We start from the raw sequence: 19,822 nt of genomic DNA on the forward strand, positions 1-19,822 counted from the left end.
GATGTTGGCAAGAAAGACAAACAAATTTGTCTTGGAAGAAATATAGACAGAGGGCTCCTTTGAAGTGAGGATGGTGAGACTTGTCACATACTTTGGATGTGTTATCAGGAGTGACCAGTCCCTGGAAAATGACATCATGCTTCTAAAGGAGAAGGTCAGTGTGCTAGGCCATGTTCTCTAGAGAAGCAAAACCAGTAAATTGTATAAATAAATATATAGAGAGAGATTTATATCAAGGAAACAGCTCATACAATTGTAGAAGCCAGAACATTCCAAGTCCATGGATCAGAATAGACGATTCTCCTGATTCTAGTAGCTTCAGGAGCTGGCAAACCCAAGATCGGTAGGTTGGAGAGCAGGGCTCTCGTTCACAGGCTGTGAAGATCAATGAATCTCAAGGTCGAAAGGTAAGCTGCTAGCTCAAGTCCCGGGAACTGGCAGTCAGAGGAACAGGAGACAGCTGCAGGATTCCGAGCAGGCAAAGGCCAGAACATCCGCTTGTATTCAGATGCAGACCACACACCCAAAGAAACTCCCTTTCAACAGATTGGCTACTCATAGAAGATCCCATCATGGGGTGATCACATATAAACACTGAGAATCATGGCCTAACCAACTTGACACATAATCTTATCCATCACAGTCAGTAAAAAGAGGAAGACCTTCAGCGAGATGGATTGACAACAGTGGCTACAACAATAGGCTCAAACGTTACAACAATTGTGAGGATGATGCAGAACAAGTCAGTGTTTCGTTCTGTTGTACGTAGGGTCACTATGAGTTGGAACTGACAGGATAGAACCTAATAACACATATCATTTAGATATGTTTTCCATTTAGAGTAGTTTTACATATAAAGTGCAAAGTGTGAATTCATATTAATTTTTTCATTCATTCTGATTTCTCCCTTTTTTTTTCCTATATGAATGAAAAATTGCCTAACATCTTTAACAAGAATTGTGAGGATGGCACAGGACTGGGCAGTGTTTCCTTCTGTTCTACATAACATCACTATGAGTTGAAACCGAATTGATGGCACCTAGCAACAAAAACATTTTTGGGGGCACAGTCATCATTGTGAATGCAGAGAATGTAAGTGTAACAAGAAATAATATCCTTACCTTCATTAATTTTTTACACTGGCAGACATATGATGTTTACATTTTTAAACTTCTGATGCATACAGCATTGTCATTTCATACATTATTTTATTTTAATTTTTATTGTGCTTTAAGTGAAAGTTTACAAATCAAGTCAGTCTCTCATACAAAAATTTATATACACCTTGCTTTTTTTTTTTATATACTCCTAGTTGCTCTCCCCCAAATGAGACAGCACAATCCTTCCCTCTAATCTCTATTTTTCATGTCCATTTGGCCAGGTTCTGACCCCCTCTGCCATCTCATCTCCTGCCAAACAGGAGCTGCCCACGTAGTCTCATATGTCTATTTGATCCAAGAACCTTTACCAGCATTGTTTTCTATCCCGTAGTCCAGTCCAGTCCCTGTCTGAAGAGTTAGCTTTGGGAACGGTTCCTGTGTTGGGTTAACAGAAGGTCTGGGGACCTTCTAGTCTCAGTCAGGCCATTAAGTCTGGTCTATTTATGAGAACTTGACACCTGCATCCCACTGCTCTCATGCTGCCTCAGGGGATCTCTGTTGTGTTCCCTGTCAGGGCAGTCATCAGTTGTAGCTGGGCACCATCTAGTTCTTCTGGTCTCAGGCTGGTATAGTCTCTGGTTTATGTGGCCCTGTCTGTCTCTTGGGCTTGTAATTACCTTGTGTCTTTGGGGTTCTTCATTCTCCTTTGATCTAGGTGGGTTGAGACCAATTGATGCATCTTAGATGCTCGCTTGCTAGCGTTTAAGACCCCAGATGCCACTCTCCAAAGTGGGATGCAGAATGTTTTCTTAATAGATTTTATTATGCCAATTGACTTAGATGTCCCCTGAAACCATGGTCCCCATAATCCTGCCCCTGCTACGGTGACCTTCGAAACATTCAGTTTATTCAGGAAACTTCTTTGCTTTTGGTTTAGTCCAGTTGGTCTGACCTTTCCTGTAATGTGTGTTGTCTTTCCCTTCACCTAAAATTGTTCTTATCTGCTATCTACTTAGTGAATACCGCTCTTTCTCCCTCCCTCCCCCCTCTCTAAACCATCAAGGAATATTTTCTCCTCTTTTTAAATTATTTTTAGAGTTCTTATAATAGTGGTTTCATACAATACTTGTCCTTTTGCAACTAAGTTCACTCAGCATAATGCCTTCCATATTCCTCCATGTTATGAAATGTTTCATGGATTCATCATTGTTCTTTACTGATGCATAGTACTCCACTGTATGAATATACAATAATTTATTTATCCATTCATCTGTTGATGGGCACCTTGGTCACTTTCATCTTTTTGCTATTGTAAACAGTGCTTTAATAAACATGGGTGTGCATATATCTGTTCATGTAAAGGCTCTTATTTCTGTAGGATATAGTCCAAGGAGTGGGATTGCTGGATGGTATGGTATTTCTATTTCTAGTTTTTTAAGTAAGTGCCAAATCGACTTCCAAAGTGGTTGTACCATTTTACATTCTCACCAGCAGTGTAGAAGTGTTCCAGTCTCTGCACAACCTCTCCAACATTTATTGTTTTGTGTTTTTTGGATTAATGCCAACCTTGTTGGAGTGAAATGGAATCCCAATGTAGTTTGGATTTGCATTTCTCTAATGGCTTTTTTTTTTTTTAATGGCTAATGATCATGAGCATTTCCTCAAGTGTCTGTTAGCTATCTGAATGTCTTCATTAGTGAAGTACCTGCTGATATCTTTTGTCCATTTTTAATTGGGTTATTTGTCTTTTTGTAGTTGAGTTTTGCAGTATCATGTAGATTTTAGAGATCAGACGCTGATCAGATAGATACGTCATAGCTAAAAACTTTTTCCCAGTCTGTAGGTAATCTTTTTACTCTTTTGGTGAAGTCTTTGGATGAGTATAGGTGTTTGATTTTTGGGAGCTCGCAGTTATCTAGTTTCTCTTCTACATTGTTAGTAATGTTTAGTTTACCGTTTATACCATGCATTAGGGCTCGTAGCATTGTCCCTATTTTTTCTCCCATGATCTTTATCATTTTTGACTTGATATTTAGGACTTTGAGACATTTTGAGTTAGTTTCTGTGGATGGTGTGAGATACGGGTCTTCTTTCTTTCTTTTTTTTGCAGATGGATATCCAGTTACGCCAGCACCATTGGCTAAACAGAGTGTCTTTTCTCCATTTAACTGAGTTTGGGTCTTTGTTAAATATTAGCTGCTCACATGTGGATGTATTTATGTTGGGATTCTCAATTCTGTTCCATTGGTCTATGTATCTGTTTTTGTACAAGTACCAGGCTGTTTTGACTCTCATCAGGTAGAGTGAGGCCTCTCACTTTGTTCTTCTTTTTCAACAATGCTTTACTTATCCAGGGCCTTCTTCTCTTCTATATGAAGTTTGTGATTCCTTTCTCCATCTCATTAAAAAATGCTGTTGGAATTTGGATCAGAATTGCATTGTATCTATAGATAGCTTTTGGGAGAACAGATCTTTTTACAATGTTAAGTCTTCCGATCCATGAGCAAGGTATGTTTTTCCACTTATGAAAGTCTTTTTGGGTTTCTTGCAGTAGTGTCTTGTAGTTTTCTTTGTATAGATCTTTTACGTCTGTGGTTGGATTTATTCCTAAGTATTTTATCTTGTCGGGGGCTACTGTAAATGGTTTTGATTTGGTGATTTCTTCTCTGATGTTCTTTTTGTTGGTGTAGAGGAATTCAATTGATTTTTGTATGTTTATCTTGTATCCCAATACTCTGCTGAACTCTTCTCTCAGTTTCAGTAGTTTTCTTGAGTATTTTTTAGGGTTTTCTGTGTATAAGATCATGTCATCTACAAATAGAGATACTTTTACTTCTTTCTTTCCAGTCTGGATTCCCTTTATTTCTTTATCTAGCTAAATTGCTCTGGCTAGGACTTCCAGCCCAATGTTGAATAAGACTGGCGATAAGGCACAGCCTTGTCTGGTTTCTGTTCTCTAGGGGATTACTCTCAGGCTCGCTCCATTTAGGATGATGGTGGCTGTTGGCTTTGTATAAATGCCCTTTATTATGTTGAGGAATTTTCCTTCTATTCCTATTTTGCTGAGAGTTTTTATTCTGAATGGGTGTTGAACTTTGTCAAATGCCTTTTCTGCATCAATTAATAAAATCATGTGATTCTTGTCTTTTTTGTCATTTATGTGGTGGATTACATTAATTGTTTTTCTAATGTTGAACCATCCCTGCATACCTGGTATGAATCCCACTTGGTCATGGTGAATTATTTTTTCGACATGTTGTTGAATCCTATTGGCTAGAATTTTGTTGAGGATTGTTGCGTATCAGCTAATGTGGGACATAGGTCTGTAATTTTCTTTTTTGTGGTGTCTTCAGCTCATTTTGGTATCAGGGATATGCTGGCTTCATAGAATGAGTTTGGGAGTATTTTGTCCTCTTCTATGGTCTGAAATACCTTTAATAGTAGTAGAGTTACCTCTTCTCTGAAAGTCTGGTAGAACTCTGCAGTAAAGCTGTCAGAGCCAGGCCTTTTTTTGTTGAGAGTTTTTTGATTATCTTTTCAATCTCTTCTTTTATTATCTGTCAACTTAGCTGTTCTACCTGTGTTTGTGTTAGTTTAGGTAGATAGTGTGTTTCTAGGAATTCATCCATTTCTTCTAGGTTTTCCAATTTGTTAGAGTACAATTCTTCTTAATAATCTGATATGATTCTTTTAATTTCAGCTGGGTCTGTTGTAATATCACCCATCTCATTTCTCATTCGGGTTATTTATTTCCTGTTTTTCTTTTGTCAGTGTAGCCAATGGTTTACCAGCTTTTTGTTTGTTAACTCTTTCAGTTGTTTTCTGTTCTCTAATTCATTTAATGCTGCTCTAATTTTTATTATTTGTTTTCTTCTGGTTCCTGAGGGTTTCTTTTGTTACTCTCTTTCTTTGTGTCCAAGCTGTAGGGACAGTTCTTTGATTTTGGCCCTTTCTTCTTTTTGTATGTGTGCATTTATTGACATAAATAGACCCCTAAACACTGCTTTTGCTGTATCCCAACGGTTCTGATAGGAAGTGTTTTCAGTCTCATTGGATTCTATGAGTTTGTTTATTCCCTCCTTAATGTCTTCTATAATCCAGTCTTTTTGGAGCAGGGTATTTTTCAGTTTCCAAGTATTTGATTTCTTTTCCCTGGTTTTTCTGTTTTTGTCTTCTTTTATGGCCTTATGATCTGAGAACATGCTTTGTAATATTTTAATGTCTTGGATTCTGCTAAGGCTTGCTTTATGACCTAATATGTGGTCTATTCTAGAGAATATTTCATGTGCACTAGAAAAGAAAGTATAATTTGCAGCTGTTTGGTGGAGTTTTCTGTATGTCTATGAGGTCAAGTTCATTGACTGTGACATTTAGATCTTCTGTGTCTTTACTGAGCTTCTTACTGGATGTCCTATCCTTCACCAAATGTGGTGTGTTGAAGTCTCCTACTATAATTGCAGAGCTGTCTATCTCACTTTTCAATGCTATTAGAGTTTGTTTTATGTATTTTGGAGCCCTGTCATTGGGTGCATATGTATTTAAAAATTTTTTTCTTTTTTTTATCTTCCTAGTAAATTGTCCTTTTAATCATTAGACAGTGTCTTTCCTTATCCTTTGTGGTGGATTTAACTTTAAAGTCTATTTTGTCAGAAATTAATATTGCCACTCCTGCTCGTTTTTGATTGTTGTTTGCTTGATGTATTTTTTCCATCCTTTGAGTTATAGTTTGTATCTCTAAGTCTAAGGCGTGTCTCTTGTAGACAGCATATAGCTGGATCATGGGGTTTTTTTAATCCAATCCATGACTCTCTGTCTCTTTATTGGTGCATTTAGTCCATTTTCATTCAGTGTAATTATAGATAGGTATGAATTTAGTGCTGTCATTTTGATGCCTTTTTCTGTATTGTTGACAGTTTTATTTTCCACTTACTTTTTTGTGCTGGGAATTTTTTCTTTGTAAATTGTGTGTTTGTCTTTTTTGTTGTAGATGAATTTGTTTTTGCTGAGTCTTTACGTTTATCTTTGTTTCTATTTTGAAGTTTGGGATTGTTAGTCTTATTTGTGGTTACCGCTGTTCTACGTATGAACCTAATTTGTATCTCCCTATATTGCTTTGATTTCCTCTCCATACGGAAGCCCTATGCCTGCTGTATTTCATCCCTCTTTAATGATTACTGTCATCTTTTACATAATGATGTCACTGATTCCATGTTTTGAGCATTTTTTTAAATCTTATTTTATTTTTGTGTTTTCCCTATCTTAGTTGATATCAGGATGCTCTGTTCTGTGTCCTTGTGTTGTGTTGATATCTGACATTATTGACTTTCTATCCAGAGAATTCCCTTAAGTATTTCTTGTAGTTTTGGTTTGGTTTTTGCAAATTCTCTAAGCTTGTGTTTATTTCTAAATGACTTAATTTCCCCTTCATATTTGAGAGAGAGGTTTGTTGGATATATGATTCTTGGCTAGCAATTTTTCCCCTTCAGTGCTGTATGTATGTCATCCCATTGTCTTTGTTGCCTGCATGTTTTCTGCTGAGTAGTCTGAACTTATTCGTATTCATTATGCTTTGTAGGTAACTATTCATTTATCCCTGGCTGCTCTTAAAATTTTCTCTTTAGCTTTGGTTTTGCAATTTTGATGATAATATGTCTTGGTGATTTTCTTTTGGGATCTGCCTTTTATGTGGTTCGATGAGCATCTTAGATAGATATCCTTTCCTCTTCCACCATGTCACGGAAGTTTTCTGCCAACAAATCTTCAATAATTCTCTCTGTATTTTCTGTTATCCCTTCCTCTTCTGGAATTCTAATCACACACAAGTTGTTCTTGATAGAGTCCTACTTGATTCTTAGAGTTTCTTCATTTTTCTAAATTCTTTTATCTCATTTTTCTTCAACTACATTGGCGCAAGTGCCTTATCTGCCGTCTCCACAATTCTGCATTTCAATTCCTCAATTCTGCTTCTCTGAGTTCCTATTGATTTGTCTAATTCTGTAATTTTATTGTTAATATTTTGGGTTTCTGAATGCTGTCTGTCTATGGATTCTTGCAGCTTATTAAATTTTTCATTATGCTCTTGAATAATCTTTTTAATTTCTTCAAAGTCTTTATCTGTGTGTTCCTTGGCTTTTTGTGTACATTGCCTGATTTCACCCCTGTGTTGTCCCTGAAGTCTTGAAGTGTTCTGTATGCTAATCTTCTGTATTCTACATCTGGCAATTCCAGGGTACATCTTCCCCTGGGAGAGACCTTGATTCTCTGTTTTAGGAGTTTGTAGAAGCAATCATGGTCTGCTTCTTTATGTGATTTGATATCGACTGCTGTCTCTGAGCCATCTATAAGTTATTGTAATAGTTTATGTTTTCTCACAGTGTCCCGTCTTTTTGTTTTGCTTTGTTTTGATATACTCAGATAGGGTACTAGAGTACGCTAACTTGGTCATTGGAGCCCTTGAAGCACTAATGTCCTGTTACCAGATGGTTAGAACTGTTACCAGGTATATGAGCCTATGAGTCCATTCACTAGTTTTTAATAGAATCAGCTCAGGTGTCCTGACAGTCAGCCCCCTACTGTGTGGTTTAAGCTCTCACCTACTATCTTAGAAGAGTAGTGGTGATGGTTTTATACACTGGTTTCTGGTAGCGGCAGGGGATCACACCCTGAGGAGGGTAGGATGCTGACAGCTTTCCCCCAAGTGTCAGTGAGGATGTAGCGTCTCTGTTCTCTAGAGTGCTCTGTTGGGTGGGCTCTGCAGCTGTGCCTCAGGCACCCAATTCTTATATCCATAAAGACTGGTAGGCACCATTATCCTCAGACCCCTTTTGCGGGTGGCTAGTTGGCATGGATTGAGCCTCAGCCCTCCGGTCTGTGCTGTGTGTAGGTGAAGGCTCTGTTTAAGAGGTAGAGCGGTATCAGACCTCCAAAACCTGCCTCTCCATCACATAGCTGAAACAATTACAGTCAGACCTCTAACAGATTTGCCTTTGCATTATAATAGCCACCTGGTAGGGAACACAATGTTGAGGTTAACGAATAGCGAGAACATGATGAATGCATTCTAACAAATATATCTCATCAATTAAAACTGTATATTGAGGTGTTTATGACATTTTACTTCTTTTGTTGTAGGTTACCCTTGAGTCATCAGATTATTAACCACCTGATAAATCCACTAGAATCCTTCCTACCTACTTAAGGTGGCCTAGTGAACCCAGGGTTTCTGATAAATACACTCATTTTAATACAATGAGCTCAGTGTAAAATCATGTGTTTCCTTTCCCGATTTTTGTTATAAGAATCCATTTCAAAATAATTTTCATATTTATGACCAAATTAATGAGCAAAATATTGTAAAACTTTTAATATCTTTGCTCTCCTTCTAAGTAAGAATTTTTCATCCCATGGATAATGGCAGGCCTGATACATGTTATACACTAAAAGACAGTCCAGGAGTGGTAAATACACTTATAAGAAGAATTTTAAAGGTAACCACTTCAGGTGAGGTAATCAGTGAGTTCTATATAATGCATGACCAATCTCATGAGGTAGAGGAAGAGGGATGCTTCTGTTGGCAAAGGAGGTTGGGTGGAACTTTCAGATTCAGGTACGCGGAGTCATTGACATTCACAGAGACAGTGTCATCTCAATTCAAAATTCTTCCATCCATTTGTTGATTCATTTAACAAACATTTTACTGACTGAGTGATCTATATCAAGCCATTTGGCAGGCAGTTCTGAGCAAAATGTTCTCTTTGCTCACAAAATACTCGTAATTTATCAAAAGAAAAGGTCAAGAGAAAAGATGTTTTGGTACATTGTAAAAATTGCTATCATATTGATAATCATACCACTAGGCTTGTCGTTCTACTAGGCTTGTGTCATCCTAAATAACCACTTGTGAAAAAAATTAGACAGTGAAAAACTTATGAATAGCAGCTGAACATTGTCTCGTATACTGCTGGAAGTTTGGAAGCCCCTCAGGTTGGAAGGCACTCAAAGGATGACTCGGGAAAAGCTGCCTCCTCAAGGTACACTTGATCTTAATGACGTAGATATAGTCAAGCTTTCAGGACCTTCATTTGCTGGTATGGCATGACTCAGAATTAGAAGAACCAGCTGCGAACATCCACTAATAATCAGTATGAATTTATGAAGTATGAATCTAGGGAAATTGAAAGTCAAAAAAAATTATATGGAACGTGTAAAGATCAATATCCTAGGCATTAGATAGCTGAAAAGAACTAGTAGTTGCCGTTTGGGTTAAGGCAATCGTATGGTCTACTATGCCAGGAATGACAAATCAAAAAGGAACAGCATCACATTCATCGTCAAAAAGAACATTTCAAGATCTATACTGAAGTACAATGCTGTTAGTAATAGAAAAATATCGACATGCCTACAAGGAAGACCAGTTAATACGACTATTATTCAAATTTAAGAATCAAACGCTAAGGTCAAAAATGAGGAAATTGAAGATTTTACCAACTTCTAAATCTAAAATTGATCAAACACACTGGTAATTACTGGTGATTGAAATGCAAAAGTTGGAAACAAAGAAGAAGGATTGATCAATAGTTGGAATATGTGGCTTTTTTGGTAGAAAAGACACCAGAGATCCTGTGATACAGTTTTGCAAGACCGACAACTTCTTCACAGCAATTATCTTTTTTTCAATAACATAAATTGCAACTATACACATGGATCTCACCAGGCAGATTACACAGGAATCAAATTGACTACATCTGTAGAAAGAGGCAATGGAAAAGCTCAATATCATCAGTCAGAACAAGGCCAGGGGCTGACTGCAGAACAGATCATCAACTGCTCATATGTAAGTTCACGTTGAAGCTGAAGAAAATTCGAGCAAATCCACAAGAGCCAAAATACCACCTTGAGTATCCCACCTGAATTTAGACACCATTCCAAGAATAGATTTGATGCACTGAACACTAATGACTGAAGACCAGACAAGTTGTGGAATGACATTAAGGACATCAGACACAAAGAATGCAAAAGGTCATTAAAAAGGAAAGACCAAAATGGATGTCAGAAGAGACTCTGAAACTTGCTCTTGAATTTTGAGTAGCTAAAGCGAATGGAAGGAATGATGAAGTAAAATAGTTGAACAGAAGATTTCAAAGGGTGGCTTGAGAAGATATAGTAAAGTATTATAGGGAAATGTACAAAGACATGGCATTAGAAACCAAATGGAAAGAACACACTCAGCATTTCTCAAGCTGAAAGAACTGCAGAATAAATTCAAGCCTTGAGTTGCAATATTGAAGGATTCTGCTGGGAAAATACTAAACAATGGAGGAAGCATCAAAAGAAGATGGAAGAAATACACAGAGCCACTGTCCCAAAAATAATTGGTCAATGATCAACCATTTTAGGAGGCAGGATATGGCCAAGAACCAATGGTAGTGAAGGAAGAAGTCCAAGCTGCACTGAAGGCATTAAGAAAAAAAAGGTCCAGGAATAAGGACTAGCAATTGAGCTGTTTCAACAAATGGTTGCAGTACTAGAGGTGTTCACCTGTCTATGCCAAGAAATTTGGAAGACAGCTACCTGGCCAACCAAAAGTGCCCATTCCAATGAACGGTGATCCCACAGAAAGTGGAAATTATCAAACAATATCATTAATATCACACACAAGTAAAATTTTGCTGAAGATCATTCAAAAGCAGTTGCGACAGTACATTATGGGAACTGCCAGAAATTCAAACTGGATTAAGAAGAGGACATAAAACAAGGGTTATCATTGCTGTGTAGATCATAACAAATTATGGATAACACTACAAAGAATGGGAATTCCAGAACACTTAATTGTGCTTATAAGGAAACTGTACATGGACCAAGAGGCAGTTGTTCAAACAGAACAAGGGGACTCAGCAAGGTTTAAAATCAGAAAAGGTGTATATCAGGGTCATATCCTTTCACCATATTTATTGAATCTGTATGCTGAGCAAATAATCCAAGAAGATGGAATATATTAAGAAGAATGTGACATCTGGATTGGAGGAAGAATCATTAACAACCTGTAATATGCAGAGAACATGACCTTACTTGCTGAAAGCCAAGAGGACTTCAAGCACTTACTGATGAATATCAAACACTAGAGCCTTCAGTATGGATTACACCTCAAAATAAAAAACAACAACAACAACAAAAAAACCCAAATCCCAAAATCTTCACAACTGGACCAATTAGAGTATCACGAAAAATGGAGAAAAGTTGAAGTTGTTAAGGATTTCATTTTACTTGGATTCACAATAATGCCCACAGAAGCAGCAGTCAAGAAATCAAAGGATGCATTGTACTGGGAAAATCTGCTGCAAAAGACCTCTTTAAAGTGTTCAAAAGCAAAGATCTTACTTTAAGGACCAAGATGTGTCTGATCCAAGCCACAGTATTTTAAATCACCTCATATGCAGACGAAAGCGGGACAATGAATAAGGAAGATCAAAGAAGAATTGATGACTTTGAATTATGGTGTTGGCAAAGAATACCATGGACTGACAGAAGAATGAACAAATCCTTCTTGGAAGAAGTTCAGCCAGAATGCCCCTGAGAAGCAAGCATGGTGAGACATTATCTCACGTACTTTGGACATGTTATCAGGTGGGACCAGTACCTTGAGAAGGACATCATGCTTGGAAAAGTAGAGGGTCAGAGAAAAAGAAGATTCTCAACTAGATGGACTGACACAGCAGCTGCAAAAAAGGGCTCAAACATAGCGGTGATTTTGTGAATGGGGAAAGATAGGCTGTGTTTCTTTCTGTTGTACATGGTGTCGCTATGAGTCACAACCAACTGATGGTAACTAACAACAACACAAATATTTGTTCTCAAGTACTTGGTTGGGCAACAATCTAGCTAACGGAATCTTAATATATTGCATAATGGAGTCCAGAAAATGTTTCCTGTTTGAGATAAAACCTCTGATCAGAAGAATTATTCATAAAGATTCAGGGTAGTGAAGCATCAGAATCCTGTTGACGTGTCATATAGTGTTTAAATCATTCCTAGTTATCTGTTGGAATCATGTCCCCTCAGATTTGTATTTAAAGCAATTTACAATTTTTAGCTTAATTATTATTATATGTAATTGGTAGGTCCTCAACACCAGTCTCCATAAGAGGTTACTTTTTCTTCTTTCCTTTTATTTTAATTAACTCCCTTGAGTCTCTTATGAACAAACTGATAAAACTGTAGCAATTGTGCAATTTTGTGCACAATTGCAAACTTGTCATTCTTTGTTATGAAAAGTGGGTTCCTTTAATCTGAGAGCGTTCCTAAAAATATCCTTCTCTTAGAAAAGCATATTTTCATTTAAGTTTCAATAATTAAGGAAAAAAATCCAGAAAAAATTCTATCTGGCAATTAGAAGGCATATTATAATTGAGTTATCTATAGTATCTTGGTCCTGTGACTTTTGTAGCGTATGTGAAATTGGGAAATATTAACAGATGGGTATACTTTCCCAATTGCCCCTCTGATTTAAATCCTTCTCAAGAAAAACATTGGAATTAAAGTTCCTATTGAAATTATTGAATGTTTTCTAATATTACAAAAGCAATAATATTCATCATTTATTGTTTGACTTTTGTTTATCCTCTCTATTTAGAACATTTAAGCAGAATTCAGATTATTTGGAAATGATTAGCCAATATTGAAATCACTTTTCAAGTCCAAAGGAGAAAGAGAAGAAAGAACTTAGTATTGTCATAAGTAAAACTTTAATGTATACGGTACAGTGAATTAGAAGATGTTTAGGCTGATCTGTACTATAATTTTAGGGATCACCTGCCTTGTCAAACTGTGACAAATATTTACACTTGTTTTCATTTCTGGTTATCAAGTTTTTTTCTGATAGTAGCTTTAAAAAAGATCCTGTTATTTCTGCTTTTGTGTTTTTTTTCCCAATGTCGATTTAATAGGATTCATAAGTGAAATGAAGAACCAAAGGACATAGAGTTCATTCTCTTGGGACTGACAGATGACCCAGAGTTGCAAATTGTGATTTTTATATTTCTCTTTCTCAATTACATTTTGAGTGTGATGGGGAACTTAGCTATCATCCCCCTCACGCTGTTGGATCTTCGCCTCAAGATGCCAATGTATTTTTTTTCTCTGAAATTTCTCCCACTTGGAAATCTTATTGACAACAATATCTATTCCTAGATTTCTGACAAGCATTGTGACTAAAAACAAAATCATTTCCTGCAATGGTTGTGCATCTCAATTGTTCTTTTTCCTCTTAATATGTGTTACAGAGTTTCACCTTCTGCCTGTCATGTCTTATGACCCTTATGCAGACATCTGCAAACAGTTGCATTATCCCGTCATTATCAGAAGCCAAGTGTGCTACCAACTGGTACTCAGTGCATGGACAGCTGGCTTTCTGATTACCTTTCCACCGTTGGTCATAGGGCTGAAACTAGAACTCTGTGCTTCCAAAGTAATTGATTATTTCACGTGTGACACTTCTATCTTACAGATGTCTTGCATAGACACTCACTTCCTAGAATTAATTTCATTTGTTTTTATCAGCTATAATACTTGTGGTCACATTGCTGTTAGTGATTTTTTCCTATACATATTTAATCAAGACCATTCTAAAAATCCTTCCTGCTCAGAAAAGAACAAACGCGTTTTCCACTTGTTCTGCCCACATGATTGTAGTTTACCTTACTTATGGTAGCTGTATCTTCATTTACATGAAGCCATCAGCAAAAGAAAGGGTGACTTTATCCAAAGGTATAGCTGTTATCTATACTTCATTTGCTCCTTTATTAAATCTCTTCGTTTACAGTCTAAGGAACCAGCAAGTGAAACAAGTTTTCAAGGATACATTCAAAAAGATTTTCACTGTTTTCAAAAAAAGGGGAAAAAATTTTAAAATCTTGATGTAAACATTAAATAAAGATTATTGCTCCTATGTTCCTGTTTACTTAAACTGTTCTTTCAATTAATTAACTTTCTTATAGCATTTTAAACAAATTCCGTGTGATTCACTCTTTCCTATTTCTCTTTATGATTAATATTTCCTGAAGTGTTATAGAATTCTCCCTTTTAGATTTCACCACAAATTTATTATTATTTTTTTTACCTCCCAAGATATGGTACTCTTTCCCTTAAAAAAAAAACTAAGAAAAAAAATCCAATTATAATTATATATTAATATACCGTGTACAGAAGTCCTGGTGGTGTAGTGGTTAAGTGCTATGGCTGCTAACCAAAAGGTTGGCAGTTCGAATCCACCAGGCCCTCTGTGGAAACCCTATGGGGGCAATTCTATTCTATTCTACAGGGTCGCTAGGAGTCAGAATCAACTCGCCAGCATCGGGTTTGGTTTCTGGTTTTATACCCTGTACAAATGGTTGGATGAGTGTAACTGGTTAACATCTATTCATTATAGGTATGCTTTTTATCCTAGGTTCTACACTAGTCAAAATTTTGGTCCTTATTAGGATGAAACAGCTTAATGTGGAAGAAACAAAGAAACCAACAAATATCATAGATAGTAATTTCTCTTATAATAGAGCAATATACAGAATTATGTGTTCATAGTAATGAATGCTTAATTATTTTAGTGAATCAGGAACGCAGTTCGAAAAGAGGTGATTCTTGTGACAGTTGCAATATACATGAAAGAAAGTGTAAAGGAATGTTATAGACGTGTATAGGAGCATGCACACTATTTGGGGGCACTAGGAAGTAGTTCAAATATTGCTAGCTAGTATCACTATCCTGAAAATGAGTAGCATATTGATTTGTGTCAGCTAGCCAGGTTGTAACTCCAGATTTACATGTCAGCCTGGTTAAGTTTCCCAAACTCTCTATTGATAAGTTTCTCCATTCATGAAATATAAATAACAATTGTTCTTACTTGATAAGGTTATTTTCAGAATGAAATGAAGTATGTATAAAACAATTCACGGTCAGCACGTGGCCTACAATGAGCTGTCAATAAGTGTTAGCTGCCCTTTGGGAGGAAAAATTGTGTCAGTTGGGGTAGATTGTAACAATGCAAGAAAAAGAGGAAGGCTTTAAATCATAAAAATTTTGTTATTTTTGTTGTTAAACAGTGCCGTCAAATCAGTCTGACTCATAGCGACCCCATGTACAAAAGACAGAAACATTCGTCCTGCGCCATCCTCACAATTGTTGCTATGTTTGAGCCCATTGTGGTAGGCACTGTGTCTATTCATCTTGTTGAGGACCCACCGATTTTTCGCAGATCTTCTGCTTTAGCAAGCATGATATCCCTCTCAAGATACTTGTCTCTTATAATAACATATCTAAAGTACTTGAAGTCTCGCCATCCTCATTTCTAAGGAGCACTCATTCTGTACTTTTTTGAAGACAGATTTTTTCACCCTCCTGGCAGTCCATGGTATAGTCAATACCCTTTGCCAATGCCATAATTCAAATGCAAAAATTTTTCTTCAGTAATTTTTATTCCTTGTCCTGCTTTTGCATGCATATGTGGCAATTAAAAATATCATGGCTTGTGTGGGGCCCACCTTAGTCCTAAAACTGAGGTCTTTGTTTTTAACACTTTAAAGAGGTCTTTTGCAACAGATTTGCCCAATGCAATGTGTTGTATGATTTCTTTTTTCATTTGACCTTTTTTTGTATTGTCATTTAGATGAAGGTTTACAGAGCAGATTTGTTTCTCATTAAACAATTAATACACATATTGTTTTGTGACATGGGTTACCAACCCCATAACATATCAACGGTCTCCCTTCTCAACCTTGGGTTCCCTATTACCAGATTTCCTGTCCCCTCCTCCCATCTCATCCTTGCCCCTCGTTTCTGTGACCATTTACTCTCATTTTGTTTTATGAGCCTGTCTGATCTTTGGCTGAAGGGTGAGCCTCAGGAATAACTTCAGTACTGAATTTAAAATGTGTCCAGGGGGCATACTCTGGGTGTTTCTCCAGGCTCTGTCAGACCAGCAAATCTAGTCTTTTTTTTGTGAGTTAGAATTTTGTTGTACATTTTTCTCCAGCTCTGTCCAGGACCCTGTATTGTGATCCCTGTCAGAGCAGTAAATGGTGGTAGCCAGGCAACACGTAGTTGTCCTAGACTTAGTCTGGTGGAGGCTGTGGTAGTTGTGGTCCATTAGTCCTTTGGACTAATCTTTCACTTGTGCCTTTGGTTTTCTTCATTTTCCCTTGCTCCAGATGGGTGGGAGCAGTGGAGTATCTTAGATGGCCACTCAAGCTTTTAAAATGCCAGAAGCTACTCACCAAAGTAGGATGTAGAACATTTTCTTTATAAACTATGTTATGTCGATTGAGATAGATGTCCCCTGAGGCTGTGGTCACCAGCCCACAGCCCAGTAATTCAGTCCCTCAGAGAGTTTGGATCTGTCTATGAAGCTTCCATGTCCTTGCCTTGGTCAAGTTGTGCTGAATTCCCCCGAATTGTGTATTGTCTTACTCTTCACCAAATTTACCACTTATCTATTGTCTAGTTGGCATTTTTCCTTCCCCACCCCCCTCTTCCTAGGAACTATCAAAGATTGTTTCTTGCTGTGTGTAAGCCTTTTCATGAGTTTTTATAATAGTGGTCTCATACCGTATTTGTCCTTTTGTGATTAATTTATTACACTCAGCGTAATGTCCTCCAGATCCATCCATGTTGTGAGATGTTGCACAGATTCATCACTGTTCTTTGTTGTTGCATAGTATTCCATTGTGTGTATGTACTATAGTGGTTTATCCATTCGACTGTTGATGGCACTTAAGTTTTTTCCATCTTTTTGCTATTGTGAATAACGCTGCAATGAACATAGGTGTGCATATGTCTGTTGGTGGGATGGCTCTTATTTCTCTAGGATATATTCCTAGGAGTAGGATAGCTGTGTCATATGGTATTTCTATTTCTAGCTTTTTAAGGAAGCTGCCATATCATTTTCCAAAATGGTTGCACCATTTAACTTTCCCACCAGCAGTGCATAAGAGTTCCAGTCTCTCTGTGGCCCCTCCAACATTTGTTATTTTCAATTTCTTGGATTTGTGCCAGTAATGTCATGGTGAGACGGTATCTCATTGTAGTTTTGATTTGCGTTTCTCTAATGGTTAGTCATCTCGAGCATTTCCTCATATGTCTGTTAGCTGTCTGAATGTCTTCTTTAGTGAAGTGTCTAGTCATATCCTTTGCCCATTTTTTTAAATTGGATTATTTGTTTTTTTTGATGTAGAGGTGTTGGGTTTTCCTATAGATTTTAGAGATTAGACCTTTGTCGGATTTGCTATAGACAGTTTTTTTTTCCCAGTCCGTAGGTTGTCTTTTTACCCTTTTGGTGAAGTCTTTTGATGAGCATAAGTGTTTAATTTTTAGAAGAAAAAAAAATTTTTTTCCCCAGTTATCTAGCTTATCTTCTGTTGTTTTTGTATTGTTAGTTATGGTTTGTATGCCATTTATGCCATGTATTTGGGCCTCTAGTGTTGACCCTGGTTTTTCTTCTATGATCTTTATAGTTTTGGGTTTTATATTCAAGTCTTTGATCCATTTGAATTAGTTTTTGTGTATGGTGTGACATATGGGTCTTATTTCATTTTTTTACAGGTGGACATCCAGTTTTGCCAGCACCATTTATTAAAAAGACTGTCTTTTCCCCATTTAATGGGCTTTGGACCTTTGTCAAAGATATAGTGACCAGGTGGGTGGACTTCTGTCTCGGCTCTCAGTTCTGTTCCACTGGTCAAAGTGTCTGCTGTTGTACCAGTACCAGTTTTTTTGACTACCATAGCTGTATAGTAGGCTCTAAGGTCAAGTAGCAGGGGTCCTCCTACTTTGTTCTTTTACTTCAATAGTGCTTTACTTACCTGGGGCCTCTTTCCTTTCCACATAAACTTAATGATTACTTTTTCCATCTCTTTGAAAAACGCTGTTGGTATTTGGATCAGGATTGCATTGCATTCTTAGATTGCTTTGGGTAGAATTAACATTTTCACAATGTTGAGTCTATCTATCCATGAACATGGTAGGTTTTCCATTTATGTAGGTCTATTTGGTCTCTTGACATAGTGTTTTGAATCTTTCTTTGTATAGGTCCTTTATGTCCCTGGTTAAATTTATTCCTAAGTATCTTGTTTTGTTTGTTTGTCTTTAGTTACTATGATAAATGGTGTTGCTTTCCTGATTTCCTCTTTATGATGTGTAGGAATCTGACTGATTTTTCTATGTGTATCTTTTATCGACCCGAAGGCAGTGGTTGGTGGGTGGATCTTTTATCCTGCTACTCTGCTGAATCTTTCTGTTAGTTCCAGCAGTTTTCTTGTGTAGGCATTTGGTTTCTTTATGTATAGTAATTTTACTTCTTCCTTACCAATTTGGATGTCCTTTATTTCTTTATCATGCCTTATTGCTCTAGCTAAGACTTCCAGCACAATGTTAAATAAGATTAGTCTTCTTGTTTTCAGGGGGGATCTTTTCATCCTCTCTCTGTTAAGAATGATGTTGGCTGTTGGATTCATATGAATGCCCTTTATTACGTCAAGGAATGTCCCTCTATTCCTGTTTTTCCTGGTTGGTTTCTGGCAGAGGCTGTCTTAAGTGCTAGATTCAGGTGGTTGTCCAATATTGTTTTCTAACTGAAGGACTCCCTTTAATAATTCTTATAAGTTTGGTTTGGTTTTTCCATATTTCTTTCATTGCTGTTTATCTGGAAATGTCCTAACTTTGCCATCATATTCGAGTGAGAGTTTTGCAGGATATATTATTCTTTGTTGGCAGTTTTTTTTTGCATCACTTGATTTCCTGACTGCTGTTTTCATGGGTGTTGGTTGTGAATCCAATTAAAATAAAATCATCGGCAACTTCAACATTTTCGCCTTTCGTCATGATATTGCTTATTTGTCCAGTTTTAGGATTTTTATTTTCTCTATGTTGAGGTTTAATCCACAAAAAAGTTTATATGCACTGAAAATGCACTGGCACTTAGTCTGGTAGGTCTGAACCAAAACCAAACTCACTGCCGTCTAGTCGATTCCAACTCATAGCGACCCTCTAGGGCAGAGTAGAACTGCCCGATAGAGTTTCCAAGGAGCGCTTGGCAGATTCGAACTGCCGACCTCTTGATTACCAGCCATAGTACTTAACCACAAAAATTTAGTGTGATTAGATTATTGAGGTAAAAATTCTATGTGTGTCATACCTAAAATAACTTTTCAAATCACATCAAATAGTTTAGAAACACGAACTATAGGTGATTCTGCAGCAGATGTTTCATATAGGATTTTCTTTTTTTAATATAAGCATTTATGTGGTCAGATATTTACTTCATAAAGATTTCTCTGCCAAATGTTCTGAGGTTAGATTTTGAGATGTTCGTGTTTAGAAAGACAAGTTGGAGGGCCAATGCTTTAAGCTCAATGAGGTATTCCAAATGTTTAAAACACAATAGTGGCAGTGAATCGAAAGCTCAGGGCGTGAACTCAAGAGATGTTTAGGAGAACAAACTGAGGGAAACTATTGAACATTTGCATATCTGGGATAAGTAAAAGAAAGTTATAAAATGTTTGTTCTTGGGCCTAACCTACTTTCTACTTCTGCACATAAACACTCAAGTATTTAATGCCTTTTAAAAGAGAAAGCTTTATTAATATACTGTCAGATTTTTTTAAAAAATCACCTGCAAAACATATGAGGTTCCAAACAGGGTATAATTTGGCATGACAGACACATGAGTGAAGAATTCA

Source organism: Loxodonta africana, unplaced genomic scaffold (genome assembly GCF_030014295.1).
Source record: "Loxodonta africana isolate mLoxAfr1 unplaced genomic scaffold, mLoxAfr1.hap2 scaffold_29, whole genome shotgun sequence".
Taxonomy (NCBI): domain Eukaryota; kingdom Metazoa; phylum Chordata; class Mammalia; order Proboscidea; family Elephantidae; genus Loxodonta; species Loxodonta africana.